The sequence below is a fragment of the Capsicum annuum genome, chromosome 10 (genome assembly GCF_002878395.1).
Source record: "Capsicum annuum cultivar UCD-10X-F1 chromosome 10, UCD10Xv1.1, whole genome shotgun sequence".
Taxonomy (NCBI): domain Eukaryota; kingdom Viridiplantae; phylum Streptophyta; class Magnoliopsida; order Solanales; family Solanaceae; genus Capsicum; species Capsicum annuum.
The window spans coordinates 21,500,595-21,521,322 of record NC_061120.1 but is presented as its reverse complement, the minus strand read 5'-3'; positions in this window follow the sequence as shown (position 1 = coordinate 21,521,322).

Sequence of the window (20,728 nt, the reverse complement as noted above, 5' to 3'; positions counted from 1 at the left end):
ATCCAAGCATTTCGAGTCTATTTTGCCATAATATTCGGTGCAAAAGATACAATCTAAAGTACTACTCCCTCCATTTAAAAAAGATAATGATCTACTTTTTTTAATCCGTTTAAAAAAAATGATTCCTTTTATTTTTTCGACAATATTTAAATTTCAACTTTTCACATGACATATTTAGGATCACAAGATTAAAGGATGTTTTGGTACATTTGGTATAACTTTAATTTAAAGTCACAAAATTTAAAAATCTTTTTTATTTTCTTAAATTTTATGACAAGTCAAAGTAGATCATTCTTTTTCAAACGGAGAAAGTAATTAATTTCCTCCTTTGTCAAATAGTGGCATGTGATCATGGCAACAACGTACGTACAAACTATAAAATAAGAATAAAAATAGCAAGTAAAATAAATACGACAAAAGGTTGAATATAAAAAAGTCACGTGGCTTGATCTATTGTACGAAAGGCAAGTTGCACTCGCGGATTGAATGTGATCTTCACATTAAACAAGTTTAAAGGGAAAAAATATCTTCATTCAACAAAAAAGAAATACTTTTGATGTGGACGACGAATCAATTATAGATCATTAAAAGATTATTTTATTTTGGTGTGTCACAGGTTGAAGCTACGAAGAAGAAGATTTTGTTGAGTTATGTGACCTTTTTTTTTTCTTCGGACGTGGATAAATAAAGTTTAATTTGGACCAACCCATTTTTGTCTATAAGATTATTATTATGGGGCATATATATAGATCTTTTTTTAGGTGTTATTTCACTATCCACAAAAGAGTTTTCAGCATCCATGGAGAGAAAAACAAGAGTAGATTTTCGCCCAAAATTTCAGCCACAACAGTCAACTTCAAATTGCGATTCTCGATTCGTTTGTTATCTGATTGAGTTGATTTTTGGACAATTTGTTTTTCTCATAGGTAGATTTGGTGGCTTGTAGCTCATGTTTTTCATCTGTGAATAGTAGCTGCATTTTTTATGTTTCTGCTCCTTAATTTTTCTATTTTTAGTGTTTTGGTTTATGTGTTGTTGCTCGGTGTATGACACTTGTTTGGTGGCCATTTTGGAGAACAATATTGTAATTCTTGGTGAATATAGTGAAGGTTTTGGTCCCGTGATTTTTTATTCTTCACATCGAAGGATTTTTCATGTAAAGTTGGTATCTCATGTGATTGCCTTTATTCTTATCTTATCGTATTTGTGTGGTTAATATATTTGTTGCATATTCTTTGTTTTACTTAGTTTTTCTTGTCTCCTCTTGGTTTAAATTGAAAGGAAAAGTTTAGACTTGGGTATTTTTCCGCTGCTATCCTATCGTGCACTTTGATAGTACCCTTACCTTTTTCCTAACAAAGTTGTATCAGAGAGTTGGTTGTTGCTGATTGTTGTTTCGAATAATGGAGGAAAATATGAGCAAAATGATGTGTTTGAATTGTAGTAATTATCATACTTGGAAAGGTAAGATGAAAGATCTCATATTTGTCAAGAAAAATGCATTTGCCTATACTTGCGTCTACTAAACCTCAATCCATGACAGATGAGGATCGAAAATTTGAGCACCTATAGGTTTGTGGCTATATGAGTCTACCCGAACCAGCGCCTAGTCGTGTCGGGTGTCTTAAGTACAATCGGGACCAGAAACCACCCCCAATACCCAACCATAACCACCCTGTACCCTATGTTGGATGAATTTTGAACATATAAAAAAGTTAAAACAATTAATAGTCAAAGACAATAATAGAATCCATAACCATAACCAACCAACAATACAATCAAATATCCAACCGGTGTCATCCCTAATACCAATACCAATGTCAAGGCTGCCACCAATATTGACACGACCCATACCCATAGTAGTCACACAAAGCCTCTAACATAAAATAAGGAACATCCGGTCGGGACATGCCCCCGACCATAGCCAAAATCAAAGTCCAAGAAATAAACAAAAGTATGAATAGATACATATAGCATGAAATGGAGTTTTTCGGAGTATGAAAGCTCACCACTTCAGTCTGAGTCTAAGCTGTCCCCGAATCCAGGTCACTAAGTAGGAGGAGTAGTATGACCAATTTCTGCATTGCGTGGGGATACAACGCCCGAAGATGGGTTAGCAGGTGAATGCTAAGTATATGCTTAGGAATAAGGATAAACTAATGTCATTATTCAAAACCAAAGTAAATAACCATATGCAATTATATACATATATACATATATACATATATATATATATATATATATATATATATATATATATCATGCCTAAAAAGAGATCAAGTTTAACATACATTTAAAACTTTAACCTGGGCTGCATAGCTTGACCGTCCTAAAACCACCCACGGACTATATGGTCTAGTGTTACCCCCTGAATGAGCCCTAGTATGTGTAGCCGCATGAGCCAAAAATATCATAGGTGTAGGGAATTCTCATGTGTCCTTCGCCCACCATGATACATATATACGAGTATAAACTTAGGGGATTTCCATGTACCCTACAAGTATATGGTCACCATGACCAACCCTCATGTCAACAAATATGACTTTTCAGTGTCCGTTCATTGGACTCACACCTTCACGGTTAGCTATCATAATCTGCAGTTATTGCTCATTTAAAACCTTTTGCACATAACCAACCCACCAATTCCAGAGTTAATTACCAAGGCATTATGAAGTAGTATCGTCATACCGACTATAGCTTGCAAGCAATGTCATTAGCCAACACTTAGGGGATTCCCATGTACCCCATAGAATTTCCAATCAATCAAGGCTTTTTCAAATTATTTAATTCAATTAATTCATTTAGGGTTCCATTACCATATTATGCAGTGCAAGGTTTACAATAAAAATCAAGTTAAGTTACAAAATCATTCTCATAGGCATTTTAACAAATATGTTGAGGGCATATAGTTTCCAAAACTAAAAACCAAGAACCAATTAACCATTCTCATGCAACAACATGTTTAAACCAACATTATAACATGAAAAACCATAAATAAAATATGGGAAAACATCATCCAACCATTTGTAACCAAAACCTCTAACATATATTTCAAAACCAACACAAACCCATAATAATGTCATAAAAATAAAAAAAAAGGGTAGCCCGGTGCACATAAGATACCACTATGCGTAGTGTCCAGGGAAGGGCCACATCACAAGGGTTTGTTGTATGCAACTTTACCTTTTATTTCTACCAGAGGTTGTTTCCAAGGCTTAAACCGGTGACCTCTTGGTCATATGACAACAACTTTACTAGTTACTCTAAGGCTTCCCTTCAATAATGCCAGGAAAATTATTAAGTAAAACTTGCTTTTAGTTTGAACTAACAATAAGGGAAGAGTAACATGCCTTAGGCAACAAGAAAGACGGAGATAAACCATCCTTGAGAGCCTTAATTAACCACATTCAGGAAACCCTAGCCACTTTTTGAACCAAGAGCTTAAGAGATATTTAAAAGTAATTTTAAAGTGTCTGATTTGGGAATAGTGGGGTAATGAAGTCCCAATAATGTTTTAAGTCATGGGGTCAAAAGAGGTTAAGAGGGAAAATGTCCAGAATACCCCCAACTTAAACTGTAAAAATTTCTGTGGGTGGGTACAGTTGGATTCCTCCACTCGTATATACATCATACGAGTGGTACCATCAACTCATACCTAAGACAGAAAGTTGGACTCCATATTCTATCCAACAAATGACTCCCTTTACCCAAATTGTACCATTAGCATACGACAAGTACCCACCTAGTTGTACCCTAAGTAGAATGTCAAGGATAGACAATGAACAACATACAGTTTGGACCCTACCTCTTGTATCATGTATGACTCTTATGATGTCCACTCATACCTTGGACAGAAAACAACCAAAACCACATTGAGTAACATATAACCAAGACCCCTAAACCGTACCTACATCATACAACAAGTAAGCTTGAGTCGTATGATAATCAGAAGGGTCAAACTCAGAAAATTTCTAAGGACTAGAACCTAGGGTGTTTCAATTCTTCCCCACTTGGATCATTCATCCTTGAATGATGGAACAAGGAAGCCCAAGCATGAATAAACTCCCAAACACCCCTACGCTTACCTTTAAGACAGAAAATAGAGATATAAGGAATCAATCTTTCCCTTAACAAAGTTTGAAAACAAGGCTGTTATGAAGAACACATACCTTCCGCATGAATTTCCAAAGTGAAAAACGGGAACGTATACTTGGACTTCATGTACTGTTCAGCTTCCCACGTAGCCTCTTCTACCTTGTGGTTCCTCCATAGAACCTTTACTGAGGCCATATCCTTGGTCCGCAACCCACGAACCTGACAATCCAAGATCTCAACCAGGATCTCTTCATAAGATAGGGAATCCGAAATACCAATATCCTTAATAGGCATAACCTATGACGGATCACCAATACACTTCCTCAATATAAAGAATGGAATACCGGGTGAATGGGGCTCAAGCTAGAAGGCAACTCCAACTTATAGGTGACATTACCAACCCTTATCAAAATTACATAAGGACCTATATACCGGGGACAAAGCTTCCCCTTCTTCCCAAACTGCATCACTCCCTTCATGGAGATACCTTTAGAAACACCCTATCTCCAACCTCAAACTCCAAGACCCTTCACCTCATATTTGCATAGGACTTTTGCCGACTTTAGAAAGCCTTAAGCCTATCCCAAATCACCTTCACATTCTCTATATCTTGGTGAACCAAATTCGGGCCAAACATATCTGTCTCACTAAGCTCGTACCATCCAATAGGAGACCTACATCTCCTACCATACAACACTTCAAATGGGGACTTCCCAATACTGGAGTGGTAGCTATTATTGTAAGAAAACTCTATAAGAGATAAGTGCTCAACCCAACTACCACTATAGTCAATCATGTAAGCCCGAAACATATCCTCCAATGTCTGAATAGTACGTTCTGCTTGTCCATCTAACTGCAGATGAAAAGTAACACTCAGACTAACCTTAGTCCCTAACCCCTTCTGAAATGACCACCAAAAGTGATATGAAAATTGCATACCACAATCAGAGATGATAGAAATGGGTACCCTATACAACTTCACAATATCTTTGAGGTACAACCTTGCATAATCCTTAGTCGAGAAGTTAGTCCTTACTAGCAAAAAGTTAACCAAAATTGTCAATCTATCCACGATGACCCAAACAGAATTAAATTAATTCCAAGATTAAGGAAGACCGGTAATGAAATCTATGTCGATCACTTCGCACTTCCATTCAGGCAACTCAATTTCTTGATACAATCCTTTGAGCCTCATGTGCTCAACTTTTACTTGTTGTCACACCATGCACTTAGCCAAAAAATTAGTCATATCTCTCTTCATATTGTTTCACTAATACATCTTCTTGAGCTCATGATACATTTTCATCGAATTGGGATGAACAACATAGCGTAACTCATGTGCCTCAACAAAGATTCTCTCTTGCAAACCATTTATATCAGGAGCACATGACCTTCCTTGGTACTGGAAAGTACCATCACCACTAATCTCAATGGCCATCACTTTTTGCCTACCTACATCACCCTTGATCCTTATCAAGATGGGATCTAACATCTGCTTCTCCTTAGTCTCAGCACCTAAAGACGATTGTGCCACTACCTACACCAACACACCACCATTCTCGGAGTCCAAAAGTCAATCTCCAATGTTAGCCAAGCGATGAATGTCCTTCACCAGCTCCCGCATCTCCTTATCTACATGAGCTATAATCCTCATGGATAACCTACTAAAAGCATCAGCAACCACGTTAGCTTTACCTGTGTGGTAGTGAAGACTCATTTCATAATCCTTGAGAATATCAAGATATCTACTTTGCCTGAGGTTGAGCTCTTTCTGAGTAAACACATACTATGGGCTTTTATGGTCAGAAAAGATATCCATATGCACTCTATACAAATATTGACGCCAAATTTTCAACGCAAACACCATAACTAACAACCCCAAATCATGAGTTGGATAATTCCTCTTATGCACCTTTAACTATTTAGAGGAATAAGCTATCACCTTTTCATGCTACATTAGAACGCAACCAAATCCCACACGGGATGCATCACAGTAGACCATAAACCCATCAGTGCCTTCAGGCAAAGTCAAGACCGGAGATGAAGTTAGCTTATCCTTCAGCTTCTTGAAATTTTCCTCACACGCATTAGACCATAAAAACTTTCCCTTTTTCTTAGTCAATTTAGTCAATCGGGCAGCTATTGATGAAAAACTTTCCATAAACCTCCTATAATAACTAGTTAAACCTAAGAATCTCTGAATATTGGTTGGAGTCGTGGGACTAGGCCACTTCTTAACCTATGCGACTTTCTAAGGATCCACCATGATCCCTTCACTAGAAATGATATGAACCAGAAAAGTGACAGCGTTCGACCAGAATTCACATTTCAAAATTTGACGTACAACTGCTGCTTTTTCAAGGTCTGTAATATAGAACTAAGGTGATTCGCATGATCCACCTTGCTCTTAAAATACACCAGTGTTTTATTTATTTTTAACTCAAAAGGTTGGAAAATATTGGTTTCGACATTTTAAAATATTTTGAAACTTTAAAGAAAATTTTGAAACAATTTAAGAAATTACTGAGTCGACACTTAATTTATTTTGAAAAGAAATTAAGAAATTTTTTTAAAGAGAATCCTAAGTGTTAAAACAGAAAAAAGATTTAGGTTTTTTAAGAAAATCCCGGGTAAGAGGTTCTTATTAATATTTTAGGAAGGTTTTTAAGGCAACTAAAGTATCTGCTAACTTGCGGTTATTCAGACTATTTGAAAACCATCTTTGACTAACTTTGAAAAAGTGAAGTTGGTTTTTGAAAAGAAAGTGATTTAGGAAAAAACTTGTATAACATCAACTTTGACGACTTAGTAGGGAATTTAACCATGTCTAAGAAAATAAATAGCAAATAAGCATAGAAAGGGGGTAGGAGGAAAATTATGAGATTAAAGCTTTTATGACCAAACCTACTTCACCTGTCCTAAACTATTCATTTGGGCTTTCGACCCATAACCAGTCCTAAACTATGTTTTTTGACCTTTGAGGTCCAAAATCTGCTTCACCTGTTTTAAGTTACAACTTTGACTTCGAGGCCCAAATGAATGAACAAGTAAATAAATAAATAGACAGACTAAGGCAATAACAAAAATTGAGACTTTTCAAGTCTCTTAGCCACTTCAACAATGGGATTTTGACTCATTTTTCGTCTTCCACTGGTGACAGTTTCTTTTCTTCAAAAATATATAAAAATTTCAACACTTGAAGAGGTTGACTCGAAAAGGCAATGGGCCTTCTTAACCCATAGAGAGATGCAACTGGAAAGAGTCCATTTGGACTCGCGACAATTTTATATGCAAATAAAAAGAAAAGAAAAGATAAGAATTTAACAAACACCATTAAATTTTAGAGACTGAGTAAAGTGCGCATTTCAGACAAATAGAAATAAGTTTTTGTGATCATCATGGTCTGAAAGATATACACATGGGAAAATTTTTAATACAAAGCGATAAATGAATCGATTTGTCCCCAAAAGAAATGAATAACAACAAATTATCCAACAAAGCAAGGAGGAAACGATAAAAAGTCCACTTTTCTTTTCTTTTGTCATTACCCAAGCAAAGTGTCAAGAAAATAGAAGAAAAGGAGACATGAATTGAAAGCATACAAACTAAGACTTAAGTAACGACAGAGAATTAAATTTCAACAAGACAAATGGAGACAAAAACAAGTAGATTCACATTTTTATTCAAATAGATTTCAAAAATAGAATAAAATGACAAAAAAAAAGCCAAGGTACCTGAGAGAAACGAGAGAAACATATTTCTTGACTATCAAGAATTAAATAATGTTTAGAACTAATTAAGTCCAAATTAAAAATGATCAAAGTAGATTCAAGGAAGCAAAATAAATTGTTTAATAAGTTATTCATTTCATGATCTCAAAATTTACTCTTTTGGAGTCGACACAGTAAATCAGTAAAGAACATCAAAGGGAACATAAAAGGCAAAAATAGAGTAATCACGAGTCCTAAATCAACACAAATTACTTCGCTTGACATGAACCATAAAATATTTGAACATTAAGTTCTGTGTCAAGAGAATATTTAAAAAGATTATGCAAACACTTGTTTGGCAGCCCTATAAACTTCATTCATTGAACACAAATTCATCTATCCTAATAACATTATAATCAAAGAGGATTTATGAGCTACCCATTAACACACAATCACGAGAAAAGTAAAAAATAAGTAGGAAAATCCATAAACAAAACAAAGATAAGACTTGGAGCTTCTCATAAAAATAGACCAAAGAAAAAACAGCTGTTAGCTAACCGAAATAACATATTTGAAGAAGTATTTCATAGAAAATAAAGAGACAAAAGAAAATGAGAGGTACACACCTCAATACGTAATGGCATGGATGAACTTTAACTAACGAATCTTCGAAGAAGGAGAAGGAAATTCAAAATATTTATTTATTGATTGATTTATTATGAACTCTCGTATTATTATTAAAAAGATAGTATGGAATTTATTGGAAAAAACAAAACATCATCACCCCTAAATAGAATCAAACATTTGTTATCCAATATCCATAGAATGCTACTACTATAAAATAGCAATTCAACGCAAAAAGCAGAAGAAAAAGAAGCATAATTGACTTCAATGTGAAGAATTAAAACCAACATTGGTGTTGAAGTAGATTTCGATGAAAACTAAAATCACAAACAACAACGAGCAAGAAAATCATCATATCAAACCTCATCAAAAGAAAATAAAACCTATGGCATTCAATGTATCTACAACAAACAATTCCAACCTTACACTAAATATTGATTACCAACTACTACTATTAATATAATGTGAAAAGAGAAAATTGAAAACTCACTATTTTTGGGGTAGCAAAATGAAACCACGAGCCTATCATTAAAATCTAGACCACCATGGAGAACTCGAAATAGATACAATCAAACTTTAACTAAGAGAACTTCTAAAGGAAATTCTCTTGATCAAAAATTATTTTTCAAGTCTTTATGCTCAAACGACTTTTTCCATCTTCTAAGACTTGTTCCTTTTTGCTCCAAAGAAGGCTTTATATAAAAAAAATTTAAGGGTTTGCTTTGGATTCTCAACCGATGTGGGATAAGAAAATCGAGAGGTAATTTGAGAATTTTAATAGGACAAAAATTCAAATTTTGAAATTGGGATAAGGTTATGAGGTGGATTTGGTACAATACCATCTGTACCTTGAATTGGATTGAAGGGCCAACTAGATGTTTCTAGAATGTTGAGGCTCGAATTTGAAGCTGAATCATAGCTGTTGAAACTTCTAGGTTGCAAATGGTTTGGGTACGGTTGTTGGCACCGGATTTGAGTCGCCGTTGAAATCAACGTTCAGTAGTTATTTGCTGAAGCTGTTGGTTGGCTTTGCTTGTTGTTCATGTCGGGTTATTGTCATTATTTATTAATAGATGTTAGGTTGTTGGAGGCTAAAATCAGTGAAGTTGTTTGAGGAGAAAACAACAAGTGGACCAGGTCAGTAGAGGGGTAATTGGGCTGAAATTAGGCTGAAACATATTAGGGGGTTGCTGGATGAGTTATTGGGTGTTGGGATGGTGTTGAAGTTATTGAATTGGGCCTATTAGGCAAGCTGATTATTAATTAAATAAGGGGAGGACACAAATTTGATCATTTTCTAAAATAGCCAAATTAGATTAACTAGTTAGTCGAGTTTATTAAAATTTTAACCAAATTAAATATCAATTGACCAATCGCATAGCAATTGTGCTCAATTTTATTTCAATTATGGACAACTTTAATAAATCAACTAAATTGAATCAAAGCTTGAAACAAATTAATGGACGATTCAATCTCGAGTTTATTGGTTTATTAAAATCAAATAACTATTTTTTAAATAAATATTTTTTGACGACAAATTAATCATTTCCACTTGATGAAACATGTCGAGGAGTATAAAGTTGAGAGTTCCTTTGATTTTCCACTTGTTCTAACCTCCCACTAATAGTCGTCACTTATGCCCTTATGGCTCTCACTTCCGTACTCAACCTTTCAAGAGTTTGGGTCATAGCCTCAAGAGTGACCCTTATATTCTCCATTTCATTAGACTCCACAGTTTGAGATATGGTTCCCTCCATTGTCAATGTATCACCTACACAAGCAGCAAACAAGTTAGTTTAAAACCTGTCCTCACCCACACTCTCTCGGATCACTCTCACTCGAGCTCCACAAGTGTTGTAGATTGGCTAGTAACCCATGAATTCTTAAGGTTTGAGTATGCTCTTGTCCGGAGTGGATTCATGTTTGAAACTCAAAGAATTCCCATCAGACTAGATTCAAGGAGTGACAATGTATTCAAATGACAAAATCACACAAACAAATAATGATACGAATACAAGGCTTCAAAGGACTAATTAACAACCTAGTAGGAATTTACTAGCTTGCTACTTAGTTCTCAAGTTAATTAGAAGAAACTAAGAATCAATAATTAGAAACTAGAATATCCAAATTGAGCTCAATTAATGACATGAACAGTGATTAATGTGACATGGCAGCATGGTATTGGTCACGAGTCCATACATTTTGTTCATCAACTTGAAGCCTTAATCGTCACAATTTTTATAATGGATGACTTTGCTTTTGGAGGGAAAGTAAAGTCTTGTAACCTTTTCAACTTTTTCCAACTCAAAAAGTGAGTCTTGACTTTACTAGTTCCACAAGAAAAGGCTCCTTGTTTTAAGGAAAACTGGCTGTTAAATCAAGGAAGTGATGTTGGCAAGTCTTCTTAAAAACAACTTTACAACCTAGTCTTGCAACCTTTTTAGATCTATTTTAGGCTTTATAGTGGTCAATACATGAGATGAGTAGAAGATCAAGATGAACACCACAATAATACTTTAAGAACACAACCATAATTCACCAACAATGGCCCACTTTAAACATCAAGCAACAACAACATAAAACTCGGCTTACTTTAAGTTCATCATACTACCACTTAAAGTCCAAAATAGAAATGTCAATATGTTAAGCTCAACTTAGATTTAGACACCTTTTGTGTTGATGAGAAAGAAATCAACACAAGAAACAAACTAGAAAAACAAAATTATTATAGATCTAACAACCATTTTTTGGCCAAAATATTTAGGAACACACTTTTGGTAAGAGCTTTTGAAGATTGGTTTTGTAAGAACAAAACCAAGAATTAAGATTTGATACCAAACGATACAAGACTATGTGTGTATCAAGAGATTCCAACCAACACAAGAACAACAAGATGAACAACAAGTTGCTAGTGAATCAAAATAGGCCTCACACAGCTTCACTAGGCTTTGAGTTTGTATTTTGAAGAACAAGGCAACAATGTTAGTGAATTGAAAGATCCCTAAACGGCTTCACTATACTTTTAGATTCAACAACACAATATTAATAAGATTATAAAAGATATAGAAACTTGACATACAATATTCAAAGATCTAAGAACCCTAACAATGAGAAAGGACCCTAAGACTAATGAATATCAAAATCAATTTCTTACTAGTGAAGAACCTCAAGGTCCCAGTATCTAGCCAAGATACAACACAAGGATCACTCTCCTAGTGAATTTCATTTTTAGGACTTCTCAAGTGAAGAGAGAAGTTCACAAAAATTACAATGTAGTTGTTGGCTTTAATATTATGAATGAACTAAGGAAAAATAACCCTAATGTTGTCTATTTATATTACACCACAAATGAAAGATAAAATGACTATTTAACCCTTGCCATGGGGTGGCCCTGGAGTGTAAGTTTAATATACTTCAAGGCTCCTCTTCACACTTAAAAATATTTAAACTATTTGGTGGATTAAGTACCAACTCACACACGACCATTTGTATAAACAAGGCTTCGAGACATTGAAACTCACGTGCTTAGCTTTGTGTGAAAGATCCCGAGCTAAGAATTCCCGTATCACCTTCTTCATCTTAAAGGGAATTTGTCCTCAAATTTGGATCATTGCCATCCTCCACTATTTCCACCTGAGAGAGGTCACATACATTGAAAGTGTTGTGAACTTGATATTTTGGGGGTAGATCAATCTTGTAGGCATTGTCGTTGATCCTTTCTAATACTTGGAACGAGCCATCACCCCACGACATCAACCTAGCATTCCTTTGAGATGGGAATCTATCCTTCCTAAGGTGCACCAAACCCAATCTCCCAGTTCAAGAATGAGCTTTCATCTTTCTTTGTTGGCTCACCTTGCAACTTCTTGATTTTTATTCTCCAACCATAACCTCAGCTTCTTATGTAGCTTCTTCATGGCTTTGGCCCATTTACTTCCATCTAAGCTTATCAAAAAATCACTTATCAAAGAGGTTAAATCCAAATGGATGAGGGGTTGATGTCGTATACACACTCAAAGGGTGTCATCTTCGTGCTTGAGTGTACAACACGATTATAAGAAAATTCAATCAACGGTAAGTACTCCTCCCATGAAGTCATTTTTTCCTTAACCATGGACCGTAGCATAGACCCTAAGGTCCTATTTACTACTTCTGTATGCTATCGATTTGTGGGTGGCATGAATATGAAACATAATTTAAACCAAGGCATTCTCCAAGAATGACAATCTAAAACACTTTACTGAATCTAAGGAAAAATAAGAAAAACTAATTTACCATAGACTCTTCATGACATGTTTGACTCAGAATATGATAAGGAAAAAAACAAAGATGAACAATTTATAGCCCTGTCATGTCATAGATGAAAACTTGATAATACTTTAAATCTATGATAGTAGAACTTAAAGGAAAATAGTAGAACAAATTCTAAGAGCTCAAAGATTTTAAAGAAAAAACAAAGGGAATACTCTCAAGCTCAATATTACAAACTTGAGCTATACACCAAACACAAGCAGATTAGGCATTAGAGAATATTTAAAAGTTAACAACTTGAAAACACTATCATTTACCAACACATCAATCATTAAATGAATTTTCAGCTAAGTGAAATCACAAAATCTTTAAATAGGACTAAAGGTCCAAACTAATCAGAAATTTAATAAATTGGATTCACTATCCAATGTACAATAGAAGTTGGACACAAACTTAACAACACAACTTCAGCTAAAGAAAAGAAGAAAAACAAAAGAAACGGACAACCAGATTATGAACATTCACAAGGCAATGACACAGGTTCAAAGTATGGACTTTATAACCTTATAAATTATTTCATTTCATTTTTAATCTATGTGAGATCTAATATTATCAAAACAACAAGAAAACACAATAAAATCCTAGGTTTCTACAACAAAAAATTCCACCAACAAAAGGAAAATTAAATACAACTATAATAAATTTGATGAGACAGGATCACGGGAGAGAAAAAAGAAAAAAGATGAAAAGTTTACCTTTTTAGGAGCAGCGAACCGAAACTAGGAGCTAAAATTTTTTCTGATAGCTAAAATAGTTTATAAATGGGGATCTATGTTATCCAACCTCCCTCAATATTGAGAATGACTGTGTATTTTTAGTGGTAAAATTTGAGGGATTGGGAAGAATTGGACGATGTGGGACTGCTCAAATTAAAAATTGGATAAGGTTTGTTTGAGTGAGCTGGAAATCATATGGAAATTGTACGAAATTGGAACTTTGAATTGGGAATGAAACACTCTGGTTTGGGACCCTTAGAAATTTTTCTAGATTTATAAATTTTGAACAATATACGACTGCTGGATACTAGTCATATAATGGGTTACGAGTTATATACTTTGGTCGTATACTGACCAGTGTTGGTAGGTAGGTTGGATTGGCTTCTAGAATGGGTATGACTTGGGATACTATGAGTCATATATTTGGATACAGGTCATTTGGTTTGGATTTTTCCTTCACTTGATTTGAGACTTAGTAAAATAACTTGGATCTGAGTACAAGTGGATCACCATGAGCCATAAGCCGGGGTATGAGTTATACCATGGACTCATATAGTGGACAGTATTCAAACTTTTTGTGATTATATTCTTCCAGGGTATGGGTCAAGGGTACTAGTCGTATGCTTGGGTATGACTTGGTTTAGAGAAATTGTATGTCAGCCCCAAGGGGGAGGCTCAGGGTACGAGTGGTGGGTACCACTCATATAAAAATGTACGACTGGCATGGTGATTCGTACCCATATGGGGATTTTTATAAAGTTTAAGTAGGGGTAATCTGGAAATTTCCCTACTTAATCTATTAAGGCCCCACAATATCTAAACCACTTGGGAGGTTATTTACCTTATTATTCTATCATTAAACACTTAGAAAACTCTCGTAAAACACTCTACAATTCTCTCTAAGTCTCTTAGGTAAAGGAAGGCTAGTGTTTCACTAAGGTGGTTATTTTAGGACTTGTGTTAGTGATTTCTTCTCATCTTTGTAATCTAAAGCAAAATACTTCTCCCTCATTGTTAGTTCCAACTAAAGACATGTTTTATACAATATTTTCATGGCATTATTATTGTATGGTTTTGGGGTTTTCAAATATATGTTGGGTGTTTTGGTATCAAATGCTTGGTTATGGTTTTCCCATGTTTTAATTATATTTTCATATGTGTTAATGGAGGTTTGGACAATTGGTTGCAAGGGAAATGGTTAATTGGTATTTGGTTTTGATCTTGGAAATACTATGACCCCAACATGTTTGATAAAATGCCTATGATAATGCTTTTATTGTATTATTGAACTCTTATTGGAACTATTGCATAGTATGGTTTGGCAATGGAACCCTAAATGGTATAAATGGTTTAAATGGTCTAGAATGGTTAAATTGGTAAGTTTTAGTGGTCATGGTTTTAGTTAATTAAACTTCCTTATCGAGTACAAGGGAATCCCCCAAGTAAACATGTTAATGAACAACTTATGGGGTACATCAGAATCTCTCAAGCAGCTTTAAAATGGAACACTTGTAGGGTACATGTGACTCTCCCAAGTTAACTTAATAATGTAATCAATGGATGCATGAGAATCTTCTAAGTTTGGCTAAGGACATTGTTTGTAAACTATTGTCGGTATGATGATACCACTACTTATAGCCTTGGTTAATAATAATGGTCTAATGATTTTGTTGGATGAAAATGGTTTTAATTGGGAAATAATAGCGGGGTGTGATAGCTAACCATGAAGGTACGAGTCCAATGAACGAACATTGAAAACTCATGTTTACTAACATGAGGGGTTGGTTATGGCAACCATATATGATCTAGGAGGTACATGGGAATCCTCTAAGTACACTATACAGATGTATCATAGAGAGTAAGGGTACTTAGGAATTCTCTACTCTTATGGTTTCTTCGATTTGTGCGGCTACACATATCGGGGCTCGTTTAGGAGGTTATACTGGACCCATATAGCCAGTGGGTGGTTCTAGGATAGTTCAGCTATACATACCCATGTTAATAGTTTTAAATGCATGATAAACCCGATTCCTTTCCTAGCATGGATATATATATATATGTGTGTGTGTGTGTGTGTATGTGTATGGTTTGTGTGCATATGGTTGGTTTACTTGGTTTTACTGGTTGATATTATTTTATCCTTATCCTGATTACTTGCTAGCTTTTACCTGCCAACCCATCCTTGGGCAGCTGTATCCCCACGCAATATAGGAATCGGTCATTCTACTCCTCCTATTTTATGATCAAATTTTGGGATCAACTCGGTTGGATTGAAGTGGTAAGATTCCATATTTTAGAAGGCTCCATAGATTTTTTTAACATAATTTGGATACTTTATGGATATTGGTTTTGACTATGGTTAGGGGCATGTCCTAATCGGATATTACTTTTCTTTTGGTTAGAGGCTTTTGTGGAACTACTATGGGTTGGTATGGGTGGGATTGGTATTAGTGTCAGCCTTAGTATTGGCATTGGTATTGGGGCTGATACTGAAAGAGTAAATTCTCATTGTTTCATCCTTTGATGTTATGTTATGTTATGAAACTTGGTTTGGTTATTGTTTTGGTTTGAGTTTATGAGTTTAGCTCGGTAATTGGTTATCGATTGGGTTAGGATTAGGATTATTTGGGTCGGTCTCGGTAATAGGCCTATCTCAAAGTTTGTATTTATATATTTACACGCTATCTTGTTATATATTTGATTCTCATCCGAATCAAAGAATATGTTGGATAGTGGGGTTGAGTATCGAGGGTGGTCTCTGATCCTAGTTGGGCTTGAGATGACCATTACGACAAGGCCCCTGGTTGGGTTGGGTCAAGTTGGTATTACAGATTTAGGTTTATCGTCAATTAAGAGTCCATAAAATCCATGTCGAGTAGAGTCTCTTTTAGGGATATGTAGCACACCACACTCTTAAGAGATAGATTATAAGATATTTAGGAATGTTTCACTTTCTTGGTAGTTTGTTTCAAGCTTCAAGGTCTAAGGTCCTTTGTAATCCTGTTTTTTTTCTTTTCAGATCATGCCTTGTCGATCTGAGTCACAAGGTAGCTCTTATGACCCAGCTGGGGACAATATTGATGGGACTCATACTACTTAGGGGATCCATACTCGTTCTTTAGATCCAATCCCTGGTATTTCAGAAGTTCCATATGTTTCTACTAGTCCTCCTCAAGGTGAGGTAACTAATGTGGAATTTCATCAATCAGTTCATGTTATTGCTTAGTTAGTTGCTGCTCAGGCTGAGCGGGGTGCTTCTGGTGTTTCATTTGTTGAGTCCATAAGAGTTGGCCAATTTATGAAGATGAATCCTCCTACTTTTACTGGTGTAAGAGTGGAGGAGGATTATCAATGTTTCTTGGATGAAATAAAGAAAATCTTTAGAGTAATATAGGCCATGAATGTAAAAGGAGTGAGTTTTGCAGCTTATCAGCAAAAGGTTGATGTTGAGGAGTTATCTTTATGGGATACTTTCTCCAATGCTTTTCTGGAATATTTTTTTTCTCAGGATCTGAGAGAAGCAAAATCAGTGGAATTTGTTAAAGTGAAATAGGGAAAGATATCAATCAAGGAATGTGCCTAGAAGTTTCATCAGTTGTTAATGTATGCTTCAGATATTGTGACTAATATGAGGGTCGGGATAAGAAAGTTTTCCTCAAGGTTACCTCGAGATTTAATCCTTAAAAGCAAGACTGCATTGCTGATTAAGGACATAGATATCTCTAGGCTAGTTGTTCATACGCAACAGGTAGAGGAAGAAAAAAGGAAATAGGTTAAATTTGGGAAAAGTCAAGGCAAGAAGTTTAGGTCATCTGAACAGGGAGGTTCTTAACAGCAAGGTGGTCGGGATGGTAGTAAATAGCCAAAGAAGAAGTGGGGAAGTTTTAGTTCCTTCTCTAAAGCGAGTGTTTCTTACCCAAAATAGTCGGGTGATAGGCGTCAGGGAGGTAACAATTTTCAGGCATAGGGTGCCCAATATTAGGCAATGGGGGAACAGTCGGCCTGTTCATGCCCTCCTTATCGGTTCTATAGTAGGTTTTATAGGGGATTCTTTGATGAAGAGGAGACAAATATTTCAAATATGGTCAGCCAATCCATATGCTCAGGAATTATCCAATTAGTAAGGGTGTTTTGGGAGCAAGTAAGGCTCTGTTTGCTTCATCTTCTGCTCCTGCACCAAAGGGTGCTGTTTCTGCATCTATTTCTTTTTTTTTGGGACTGGCGTTGGTCGGAATAGGTTATATGTTTTTGCTACTTGGTAAGAATCCAAGGCATCACCTGATGTCGTGACTGGTATGTTATAACTTTTTTCTCATAATGTGTATTATTTGCTTGATCCGGGGTCTACTTTTTCTTATGTAACCCCATATATGGTTGTGTGTTTTTGTTTTAATCTCGAGGTTATTTTGGATTTTTTTTTGTTTCTACCCTGATAGCTGACTCTGTGATTACTAAAAAGGTCTATAGGGGGTGTGTGGTATCTATTGGTAGTAGGCAGACTTTGGTGGATTTGTTTGAATTTGATATGGTGGATTTTGATTTTAATCTGGGGATGGATTGGTTGCACTCTTGTTACGCATCCTTAGATTGTCGTACCCGTAAGGTTGTCTTTAGGTTCCCTAGTGAATCGGTTATTAAGTGAGAGAGTGGTTCCCTAGCTACTAGGGGGGGGGGTATTTCTTATCTTAGAGCTCGAAGATTAATCTCTCAAGGGTGTCTTTATCATTTGGTCCAAGTTAAAGATTCTAACTCAAAAGGTCCTTCTTTTTATTCAATTTCAATGGTAAATGAGTTCCCCGAGGTCTTTTCAGATGATCTTCCTTGTGTTCCTCTAGATAGAGAGATTGAGTTTGGTTCTAATTTGGTTTTGGACACCCGTCCAATATCTATTCTTTCTTATAGAATGGCTCTAGCTAAGTTGAGGTAACTCAAGAAGCAACTTAAGGATCTTTTAGATAAGGGTTTCATCCATCTTAGTGTATCACCGTGGGGTGCACCAGTTTTATTTGTGCACAAGAAGGATGGTTTTATTTGGATGTGCATTAACTATAGATAACTGAATAAGGTGACGGGTAAGAACAAGTATACTCTTCTAAGAATACATGACTTGTTTGGTCAGTTGCAAGGTGCCAAATTCTTTTCTAAGATAGATCTTTGGTCTGGGTATCATCAACTTAACATTAGGGAGGTAGATATCCTTAAGACGGCTTTTCAAACTCGGTATGGGAACTTTGAGTTCTTGGTGATGTTATTTGGGTTGACTAATTCCCCAACGATATTTATGGATCTGATAAACAAAACTTTCAGGCTGTTTCTATATTTTTTTGTCATTGTGTTCATTGATGACATCCTGGTGTATTCTAAAAGTGAGGTGGAGCATGCTAATCACCTTCGTGTGGTGTTGCAAACCTTAAAAAAGTAGTAGTTGTATACCAAGTTCTCCAAGTGTGAGTTTTGGTTGAGCGCTGTAACTTTTCCCGGTCATATTATTTCTAGTGAGGGGATCATGGTGCTTAAAAGGTGGTTATGGTTCAAACCTGTCCTACCCACAACTCCAACCGACATTTGGAGCTTCTTGGGTTTGGCTGGGTACTATAGGCGGTTTGTGGAAAGTTTCTTAACGATAGCTGCCCATTAACTAAGTTAACTCAGAAGAAGGCAAAGTTTTCTTGGTCGGAAGCTTATGAAGGTAGTTTTGAGAAGCTTAAAAATAAGCTAACTTCAACTCTAATTTTGACATTGCCTGAAGGTAATGAGTGATTTGTGGTTTATTGTGATGTATCTCGGGTTGGACTTCATTGCATTTTGCTGCAGCATTGGAAGGTGATTGCCTATGCTTCCAGAAAGTTGAAGGTGCATGAGAGGAATTATCCTACCATGATTTGGAGCTGTTAGCGCTGGCATTTTCTTTAAAAATCTAGTGGTATTATTTATATGGAGTACACGTTGAAATTTTTTTATCATAAGAGTATACGGTATGTGTTCACTCAGAAAAAGATAAATCTTAGGCAGAGTAAATGATTAGAGCTTCTTAAATATTATGATATGAGTCTTCACTACCACCTAGTTAAATCTAGCATGGTTGTTGATGCCCTTAGCAGGTTATCCATGGAAAGTTTGGCTCATGTTGAAAAAGAAAAATGGAAATTAGGGAAGGATATTCACCTCTTGGAAAATCTTGAAGTACATCTTCTAGACTTTGAGGATGGTAGTGTGATGGTACAGGAAGTATTTTGGTCATCTCTTGGTGCAAAAATCAAGGAGAAGCAAATGCTAGATCCTATCTTGATGAAAATCAAGAGTGATATAGGTGGGAAAAGGTAATTATGTTTGAGGTTAGTGATGATGGTACCTTGAGGTATCAAAGGAGGTTATATGTTCCTGATATCGATCATTTGCATGAAAGGGTATTAGCTGAGGCGCATGAGTCACACTATGTTGTTCATCACGGTTAGACTAAAATGTATCATGACCTCAAAGAGGTGTTTTGGTAGAATGGTATGAAGAGAGATGTGGTTAACTTTGAAGCCAAGTACATGTTGTGCCAATAAGTCAAAGTTGAGCATATGAGGCTTGGTGGGTTGTACAGGAAATTGAGATACCGAAATAGAAATGGGAAGTAATCAACATGAATTTCATTATTGGTCTTTCTTGATCTCAGAATCAGTTTGGTTCGATTTGGGTCATCGTGGATAGGATGACAAAGTCCACTCATTTCTTGCTAGTAAGGACTAACTTTTTGGTTGAGGATTATGTGAGGTTGTATCTTTATGAGATTATAAAGCTACATGGAGTACCTATTTTGATTATCTCTAATTGTGGTGCACAGTTTTCATCTCACTTCTGGCAGTCTTTTTAGAAGGAATTTGGGACTAAGGTTAGTTTGAGTACTATTTTTCATCCTCAGGTGGATTGGCAAGTAGAAAGGACTATTCAAACATTAAAGGACATACTTCGCGCATGTGTGATTGATTATGGTAGTAATTGGATTGAGCATATACTTTTTGTAGAGTTTGCTTACAGTAATAGTTACTATTCTAGTATTAGAATGGTCCCTTTTAAGACGTTCTATGGTAGGAGGTATAGGTCTCCTGTTAGGTAGTTTGAGGTTGGTGAGGCAGATATGTTTGGTCTGAATTTGGTTTATTAGGATATAGAAAAGGTGAAGGTGATTTGGGATAGGATTAAGGCTGCCCAAAGTTGCCAAAAGTCCTATGCAGATGTGAGATGTAGAGACTTGGAGTTTGAGGTGGGAATAGGGTTTTACTAAGG